The sequence below is a fragment of the Macrobrachium rosenbergii genome, chromosome 33 (assembly GCF_040412425.1).
Source record: "Macrobrachium rosenbergii isolate ZJJX-2024 chromosome 33, ASM4041242v1, whole genome shotgun sequence".
Lineage (NCBI taxonomy): Eukaryota > Metazoa > Arthropoda > Malacostraca > Decapoda > Palaemonidae > Macrobrachium > Macrobrachium rosenbergii.
Window position 1 is genome coordinate 12,027,501 of NC_089773.1, and position 10,000 is coordinate 12,037,500.

General features: G+C 31.9%; 1 protein-coding gene across 5 annotated transcripts in view; it reads left to right on the top strand.

Annotated features, from left to right (window-relative positions):
• Nucleotides 1-10,000, top strand: part of LOC136855930 (lachesin-like) — a 460,516-nt gene that overhangs the window by 367,755 nt on the left and 82,761 nt on the right. For all 5 annotated transcript variants that reach the window (XM_067133427.1, XM_067133430.1, XM_067133428.1 and 2 more), the window contains one exon: nucleotides 6,142-6,295. The gene's annotated coding sequence lies outside the window, so the exon portion shown is untranslated. The remainder of the gene's footprint in view (nucleotides 1-6,141; nucleotides 6,296-10,000) is intronic.

The following is a 10,000-nucleotide window of genomic DNA, read 5'->3' on the forward strand; positions in this document are numbered from 1 at the left end:
GACGTCATCAGGGGGGTTAATAGATGTTTAGTTTAGGAAAGGTAATTGTAGGATTTTTATTTATATATTTTTTTTTTTGGTCGTGTATTTTTTCATGTAGGCGATTATTTTTATTTTTTAGAAATTAGGGAGGCGATTGCTTTTGGGAATTATTTCAGAGGTTTTAAAATAATTATTTATTATTGAGTATTATTTAAAATCATCATTTTTAAGAGAGGTTATTGTTGTTCAAGTTTTCCGTTTTTTTGTCGTTCTTTTCTGTTTTTTGATGTAAGGGAATTTTTTTTTTATCAATTCCAAATAATATTTACCATTGAATAATTACGTTTCTAATTTCTGAGACATTTTCCTTAAACAACTAACTTTCTAATTTCTTAAAAAAAAAAAAAAAAATTACCCCACATGAAAAAAACAAGAAACGAAATCAGGTAAAAAAAATAAGTGAAAACTTAAACCTCAGTTAATATTCTTAAACCTACCCCCCTTGATGACGTCACGGGTTCCCTAAAGCACCTTTAGAATGACAAACAAACTCAGCTTAAGTTTGAAGACCCATACTGATTTGCCATAAATAGTTCGGTTTAGGGGAGATTTATTACGTGGGATTAACTCGCCTTTACTCTGGCTGAAGCTGCGGAATCCCCAGACGAAACGTGGGATTAACTGGATTCTTAGGGAAGATGCTATTGATGAGAACATTATTATTATTATTATTATTATTATTATTATTATTATTATTATTATTATTATTATTATTATTTAAAAATTATTATCACTAGAAACTAAAGTGGTGAAAAAATTCACGTTGGTGTAAAGATGAATGAATTGTTATTATGGATATTTAGTTTATAATGGCTTTTTATTATTATTATTATTATTATTATTATTATTATTATTATTATTATTGCATGTATTATTATACATCTAAATTATTGTATTATTGTTATTATGGATATTATTATAATTATTCTGTTACTGATGTTGCATGTAACATACATCTAATGTATATAATAATTATAATAATAATTATTATAATAATAATAATAATAATTAATATTATTATTATTATTATATTTTTATTATTATTATTATTGTGTTATATATGTATCTAGAATATATCGTTAAGGTATCCATATTTGGTCTAAACACGGCAATGATAGTCGACAGAAATTGTATAATAGCAAAATTCATCAAATACCTACCCACCCACCCGAGATGAATAAACTCTACGGGATCTTCACGCCATATTTCACACTCACCCAGGCGAATTCCTCTCGACCAGATTGTATATATCTCTGGGATTAGCAGAATCCAATCAGACCTATTCGTAGATCGGTACAGGGACTCTTTGATATCGAGAGAAAGTTCATTGAATGAAAACGTGGATAAATGAAAAATAAAATACTAAAAAGGGGATTTTGAATCACAGAAATTGGCGTCTTAGATTTTGTTTCAGCTATGTTCAATGCCATAAGTATTAAAACAGTGTGTGTATATATATATATATATATATATATATATATATATATATATATATATATATATTGTTTTTATACTTATTTATTAATTGATTTATTTATATATTCATCAGTATATTTATACGTTCATTTATCTATTTACTCACAAATCCTTCCCCAATCTACGAATCGATCTGATTGGATTCTGCCAATCCCAGAGGAGACATAATGTATACAATCTGCTCGCGAGAAATCCCCCTTGGTGATAGTGAAATGTGGCGCGCTGAAACCGTAGACTTTACCCACGGCGGCTGGGTAGGAATTTGACAAATCTTCCCATTATATCAATCCTGTCGACTAGCATTGTCGTGTTCAGGCCACATATGGATGGTAATGCGTTATGAGACCACTTCATACCCTTCGTATATAAGAAGGATAATGGTGTATGTCTGTGTGAAGTGAAACGTGAAATTTAGGATTTTATTGAATGCCTAAATATTTACAGTACGTTGTACATTTACATACTCTGAAAATGACTATGATTTTGAAAGTCGTATGGTTTATGTATCTAAGCAATTCTGGTTTACTATTTCTGAAATGGTAAATAGATAAGAAGATGTTTTTTTACAATTTTATGTGAACAGTTATGGTACTCAGTTACCATCTGAATACAGTTACTAAGTTTTTATTTTTCAAGTTTGTGGAGGCACAATTTACTGACATATGATCATGAATAGAGATAAAATTATTTTTTATCATCTGTTTTTAATATGAAGGATTTATTTACACTTATAATAATTCAAAGATGGTTCCAGCTTAATGAGGAAAAAACATACCTTTAAAAGTGTGTTTTATTCATATACTCTCTCCTTGGCTTTAGTGAAAATTTTCCTGTGACGAAAAACAGAAATGCTATTGCTACTATTAATAATATTATTATTGTAATTGTCCCTGCTACTATTGATTTTACCTGTGTTTCTACTGATATTATTATTATTATTATTATTATTATTATTATTATTATTATTATTATTATTATTATTATTATTATTATTATTATTATTATTATTATTATTATTATTATTATTGAGATGCCTCGATTTTATCCTTATCTGAGCTAGAAAGATAAAGATAAATATTATTATTATTATTATTATTATTATTATTATTATTATTATTATTATTATTATTATCCACCCTTACCATCAAAATTCCAACCATACGAATGTAAACACTGACTACCCTGGGGGAGGGTGGTGGCCGTTGGTTGGGGGGGCGGGGGGTTCCCATACCATTGTATTCATCTACGCCATAAAAAAAATGTTGGAACGTAATCCATGGAGACGTTTCCCATTCTTTTCCACGCGAAGACTTCAGTCTTTTTAAAAAATGGGAACTTACCCAGAGTTGGGTGTTGGGAGGGGGGACTAGGGAGTCCTCTTTTGGGAGAATGGGAGACCCTTGTTTCCCAGAACCGTTCATTCAGTGTCCTAATCTTTTTATGGCTGGGGGAGCTGGCTCTAAACTTGTTTTCAGATTAATTTTTTGAGAAGTATTTGTTTGGGGAGCGGGTTTCACGTAATAATGGGATTTTCCGGGAGGTGGGATTGTAGCCCCGATGTTCAGTCAGCTTTTAGTTGTCTGTAAAAGAAAACTGTTGTGCCGGCTTCGTCTGTCCGTCCGCACTTTGTTTGTCCGCCCTCGGATCTAAAAGACTAATGAGGCTAGAGGGCTGCAAATTGGTATGTTGATCATCCACCCTCCGGTCATCAGACATACCAAATTGCAGCCCTCTAGCCTCCTCAATAGTCTTCATTTTTAAGTGAAAGTTAGCCATGGTCGTGCTCCTGGCAACGGTATAGGATAGGCCAACACCGGGCCGTGGTTAAAGTTTCATGGGCCGCGGCTCATACAGCATTATACCGAGACCACCGAAAGATAGGTCTGTTTTCGGTAGCCTTGATCATACGCCGTACAGAAAACTCGATTGCGCTGAAGAAACTTCGGCGCATTTTTTATTTGTTTTTTATATTACCAGGATAAAAAATTTAACAGAGGCCTGAATTTATATTTATTTATTTATTTATTCGTTTTTGAATATTTAATTTGATATTTATCTAACGACATATTTATCCACACTGATAATTTTAATAATGATAATGAATAAAATTGATTAAAATTTAAAAAAAAGTCTGCTGATTTTCACCTTATATTCTTACTAATATTTATATTCTGTTGTCAAGATCCATTCACTTTCTCCTCCTTTCCGCCAAGAACTAAATTTACATTCATATTTTATAACTAGTCAGTAATTAAATATGCAAATGTCCAACAGGTGCATATTCATTTTATTTATTTATTCAGTATTCAGTTACTTCTCTCTTTCTTACTGTTTTTCTTCGATATATGTAATTTAACTAACAAGTTTTTTTATTGTTTCCAATTTTTTTATTGCATCACTTATATATGTATATTTTCACATCAGCTTTTTATAATTCAGAGTACTACTAATTAAAGGTATTACTCATTATCATAATCTCATTCATATCGACATTTTTATCATTCGGATTTGACCATTTATATATATTTTATTCATAACTCTCCCTGAATAATTCTGATTATAGGCAGTCCATATTTTCATTCCCTTATTCACCTATTCCTACAATTACTCTTTACTCTGTTCATCAATTTCACTCCCTTACAAACACCAACCTTTACTCATCCACATACTCATTCTATCCCAGATCCCAGCACTTTGGCAGTTTATCATTACGCCCAAAAGACCAATTTAGATGTAAATACATGTAAATAAGATCTGCGTCTCACCCTTTCTCTGTTTGTTCTTACAACGCTGAGAAATATTGGACGAATTCATTGTGTAAGGAAGGAGAGACTGTCATTGGGTTTATGGTCTATCAATTACACTTGAATGTTGCAAGGTATGGTTGTATCGATAAGGGGTTCTGTAATTGAATGAATGAATTGTACATTTTCATTACGATTCGAAGTATATTGTCACAGTAAATTTTGATGATTTGTTTGTGATAAATCGTGTATTTAGAAATTTGGAATATGCTTTACGTTTCAGGTTTGTAATTCGTTCTGGTCCAGTTGACTGAAATGCGTATTATGATGTTCGTACTTATTGTTATCTTTAATTAATTTAGTTTGATGTTTATTGAAAGAGCAGTGTACAGAATATGAGTTTACTTTATAAGTAGGGCTATTTAAGTAGACTGATATTAACTTTGTTATAATATAAATTGAATACATCTTCAATACGTTGTTATAAGTATTGGAAGTGGAGATAAAGGATAAAATGATCTTCATTAGTGATGTTTTATGGTTAGAGAATCGTTTTAATTGTATGAGAATGTTAAAGTTTTTTGTAACATATTTTGTGAAACATTCTCTCTCTCTCTCTCTCTCTCTCTCTCTCTCTCTCTCTCTCTCTCTCTCTCTCATTTTCTCCTTCTTTCTCATTCTCTCACCCTCACTCTCTCCCTCCCTTTCTCTAGCTTTCTCTCTCCAACTCTAACCACCCCTCTCTCTCTCTCTCTCTCTCTCTCTCTCTCTCTCTCTCTCTCTCTCTCTCTCTCATTAACAACAGAGCCCAGATCCCCATTCACCTTCTTCCCAAGGAACTTTTATCTCCAGGCTTAAAACGAAAAAAAAAAAAAAATTGGTACACAGAAGACAAACGACCCATTTTTTTCCTTCCATATTTTTTTCACTCTTTTTTTTTCTGTGGAGAGATAATTGGCAAAGTTGCAGAAGCTGTGGGGGGCTTATAGTACGTTCCAACACCATCTGGTGCCCTCAGATAAGGAGTCGTGTTTGGTAATAGAAAAATGCATCGTTAATTTGATAACGGGGGGGGGGGGAGGGTACTTTTGGGGAGGGGTGGGTGGTAGGAGACAATGTTTTTTCGTGTGGTTCCGTAAATGTTTTTCTTGTGTTTTTGCTTTTAATTAACGTATAGAATAACAGTTATTGTCACCTATACTGATTATACGTGTTATTCTTAACCATTATTGTCTCCTATAAGTATTGCTGATTTTACAGTATGTTATTATCTGATAATTCAGCTGAATTATTGATAATTTTTCTTGTGTGTTTTCACGGTCAATTATCATTGAGAATAACAGTTATTGTCACCTATATTAATTATACAATGTGTTATTATAACCATTATTGTCTTCTATAATCATTGCTGATTTTACAGTGTGTTATTCTGATGGATTCAGCTGAATTGTTGATAATTTTTCTTGTGTTTTTTTGCGGTTAATTATAATTGAGAATAACAGTTATTGTCACGTATGCTGATTATACAATGTGTTATTATCAACCATTATTGTCTCCTATAACCATCGCAGATTATACAGTGTGTTATTTCTGATGAATTCAGCTGAATTGTTGATCATTTTTCTTGTGTTTTCGCAGTTAACTATCATTGAGAATAACAGTTATTGTCTCATACTGATTATACAATGTGTTATTATTAACCATTATTGTCTCCTATAACTATTGTTGTGTTATTATCCGATAATTCAGCTGAATTATCGATAATTTGGAAACACATTTATGCCCATCTAAGCACAGAGGAGAAAGGTATCAATACAGTTTCCGAAAACACTATTTCATAATGGTTTGGAATAACTAGAATATCTTATTGCCATTACAGATATGACCATTAACGAGTCCACATTTCCTGACGACGCCGACCAGAGAATACCAGAGATTGTGAAGCTGGCAGACACCACAATCCTCTTGATGATGAAAGCACAGACAAGTTAGGCTCTGGCCCAGATCGAGAGTTTTGCTGATAGCAACTAACGGTGAGTATTGGAGCCTAGAGTTTTTTTGAGCATAGAGTGTTTTGAGTCTTGAGTTTTTTTTAGCCTAGATTTTTTTGAGCCTAGAGTTTTTTTGATCCTAGAGTTGATTGAGCCTAGAATTTTTTGAACTTAAGTGAATGAGGGAAAATTAAAATTTTTATGGCTAGAAATATATATATATATATATATATATATATATATATATATATATATATATATATATATATATATATATATATATATATATATATATGTAAGCACTTCTGTACCGGGAAGGATTCGAACAGTTGCCTGGTTTAGACACACCGGTATACAGTGACTTTAACCACTCGGCTATCGAGAGAGATATAGGTCGATATCGGCTCTGCTGTAAATATAATTGTCGATTTTCGATTTTTGTACTTAAAATCTATATAGATTATCTCCACCATGATAGCTGGTTGGTAAGTTTGTAACGCTTGGGTGAATATGAATACGAATATGAACTGGTAAGTTTGTAACACTTGGGTGAATATGAAATATGAATATGAACTGGTATGTTTGTAATACTTGGCTGAATATGAATATGAATTATAAATTGTCGACCTGTCACTAAAACCAGCGATATTTCAATTTGTCACTGACCAAGAGACGAAAGACTAAAACCAGATATATTAATCGGGCGTGTGTTCGCGCGCGCGCACGAACGCAGTCCATAAATTTAGTTATAAAATTCTTAGCAAAAAGCTAATATCAGATACTATTTTTGGCCTTTCTGTCATGATAGATTTCGCTCGTGTAGTTTTCTGGATGAAATCGTGTGATAGGAATTAAAAATAGATATGTGGATTTTATTCTAGACTTAGTAATTTTCGTTAACACTTCCATGTCAGTCAGAGAACTTAATTGAAAGTTCTGAAGTAAATGAATGCAGTTATTTAAGACTGTTGAGAAATAGATTAATTTAGTTATTGAGAGAGAGAGAGAGAGAGAGAGAGAGAGAGAGAGAGAGAGAGAGAGAGAGAGAGAATAATTGCATTTGCTCGAGGAAAATTCCAAAACTGAATATTACTTTCTTTCAGCCCAGAGAGAGAGAGAGAGAGAGAGAGAGAGAGAGAGAGAGAGAGAGAGAGAGAGAGAGAGAGAGAGAGAGAGAGAGAGAGTCTTACTTATCCAAGAAACATTACTTTCAGTCCTGAGAGAGAGAGAGAGAGAGAGAGAGAGAGAGAGAGAGAGAGAGAGAGAGAGAGAGAATCTTACTTATCCAAGAAACACTGAAAAACTGAGCATTACTTTCAGTCATGTGTATGTGTGTGTGTCTGAGAGAGAGAGAGAGAGAGAGAGAGAGAGAGAGAGAGAGAGAGAGAGAGAGCCCTATTATCGGTACTTTTGCCACCAGCCCGCCCCTCGTTAGGCATCTGGGAACCACATAGAATATCGATTATTAAAATGCAACAACTGATGATAAACCCCCGCCCCCGTGGCCAAATGGCCCATCCACTAAGCCTGACTTGACCCCAATCATGCCCCTTGGGGAACCCCCTTGAAGAGCGGAAGCTTCAGAATAAGAGTAAATGACTGAGAAAGAAGATATCCCGATGATTTTCTTTTGATTTTCGTTTTCATTTTTCCTCCTTGATTCAGTGAGGTTTCTTTGGAAAATGGGTCTTTGGTTCAGATATAGATTTTTTATTTTTTTTTTTTTTATTTTTTTTTTCGTACGTTTCTAAGATGGGAATTTAGGTCAGGAATTGTGCAGTGGATGTAAAAATTATTAAACTTTTTTTTTTATGTTTTCTAAGAATTTATTGTTTTTTGTTTACAGACTAAACCTCCTTAATTATAATCATTTCATATTACTGTCATTATGTTATTTTGTCTCATATCTATTATATTTTCAAGCGTCTCTAAGCTAAATTATAAGTCAAATCTTGTTGAATGCTTTTCTCATATAATATTTTTAGAGATATCCTTCCTACAAGCAGGCATGTTTAATATATTATATATTCTTGAAAACTGTCTTCTTAAGATTGCTGACACTCAAGAATTTAATGAATTTTTTTTATTTTTAATTCTTTTTATTAAAAATCTACATATTACTTTTTATAAACCTTTGAAGGTTAAATTAGTTTCTTTTTAATTACAGAATTTGTGTATTTTAATTCAAGTATTTCTCTAATATTTAAAAACTGTTTAATTTTTTGGACTTTTTATACAATCTTTTAAAAAAAGTCATTAGACATTTTACATGAAATCCTTAAGTTACTAGATACCATATTAACTTTTTTGTATATAATATTTCCACTTATCTTCTTAGCTAGATTTACTTTCTCGTGGTTCTTAGAACGTCAAACATCTCCCATTTTTATATAAAAATATCTTCTCCTCTGAACATTTTCTCTCCATAACTTTTGAACCTATTTTTTTGTATCCTGGTTCCTGCAAACAGTAATTGCAGTTCGAGACGTCTCTTCAGAGAGATCAGAGGGTGAAAGTAGGAGTTATGGACTGTTTAAAAAGCTTATTTTTTTCTTATCTTTCTCTTTTTTTTTAAAGGGAGGTCGATTCTAGTCTCTGTTGCGTAAGAATTGGTGAAGTTTAATGTATAATCGTATGATTTTATGATTGTTGAAAAGTGAAAGGGTTTTTGTTGGATTGTAATACACATGTATGGGAATATGAACGCATATATGTATGTGTGCATGTATATAAATATGTTATATACACATATATACATATATATAAACACACATATATATAATAAATAAATATATATACATATGTGTACAAATACACACACACACATGTATATATGTGTGTGTGTGAATATTACTTTTAAAAAATCATGAATATAAAGTACCATCAATAAAAATGATAGAATTATACCTCCCTGTCAAAAAGATTAAAATCCATGACCCAACAACCAATTTACTACACCAATCCCCATTCATACTCCCCAGAGTCAACATTATAATAACCAGGATCCCCAAAAGCCCAAAGGACACCGCTTTTCAAATCCTTCTCTTGATATCCTGCGATAGGATCACCTTGGTGTGTCAACACGAACATTAAAAAGGACCAATTTCGAGGTCTCTTTCAGCTAAGGCCTCGAGGGTGCTTAGACAAAAAAAACGACTTTTTACCTTCGTGTTTTGTTTAGAGTCACCATGCTTTGTGAATGGCGAGATTGGGTATAAGTGATCAGCTAGTTTTTTTTTTTTTTTTTTTTTTGCTTTTTAAGGGAGGATAAATCTTATCTTGTGTTTAACCAATATATTAAAAAGGTCAGTGAGTTTTTATTTTGCTTTTTAATGGAGATTAATTCTTATCTCGTATTTAACCAAATCTTGGAGATATTAAAAAGATCAGTGAATTCTTTTTTGGCTTTCTGAAATAGATTCATTCTTATTTCAACTTATATTTTACTATTTGGTACGATTTTAGAGATATAAAAAGCTTTTCGACTAATTTGAATTTTTTCTCGTCAATCAGAAAACGAACTTATTTTAATAATAGTTTTTCATTAAAACCAAATATATTCTTTCAACGAAAGTTGAAAAATGCATTGATACAATTTTTGTTAGAAGGATATATTGAAATATGGCATTCAATTGAAAACTATTTTTTTTACAAAATGACATAAAAATACCTTCGTTCAATAAGAATTAATTGGTAATATCTGCAAATATTCCCCAATTTTAGAGCATTTTCAAAGTGAATAATACT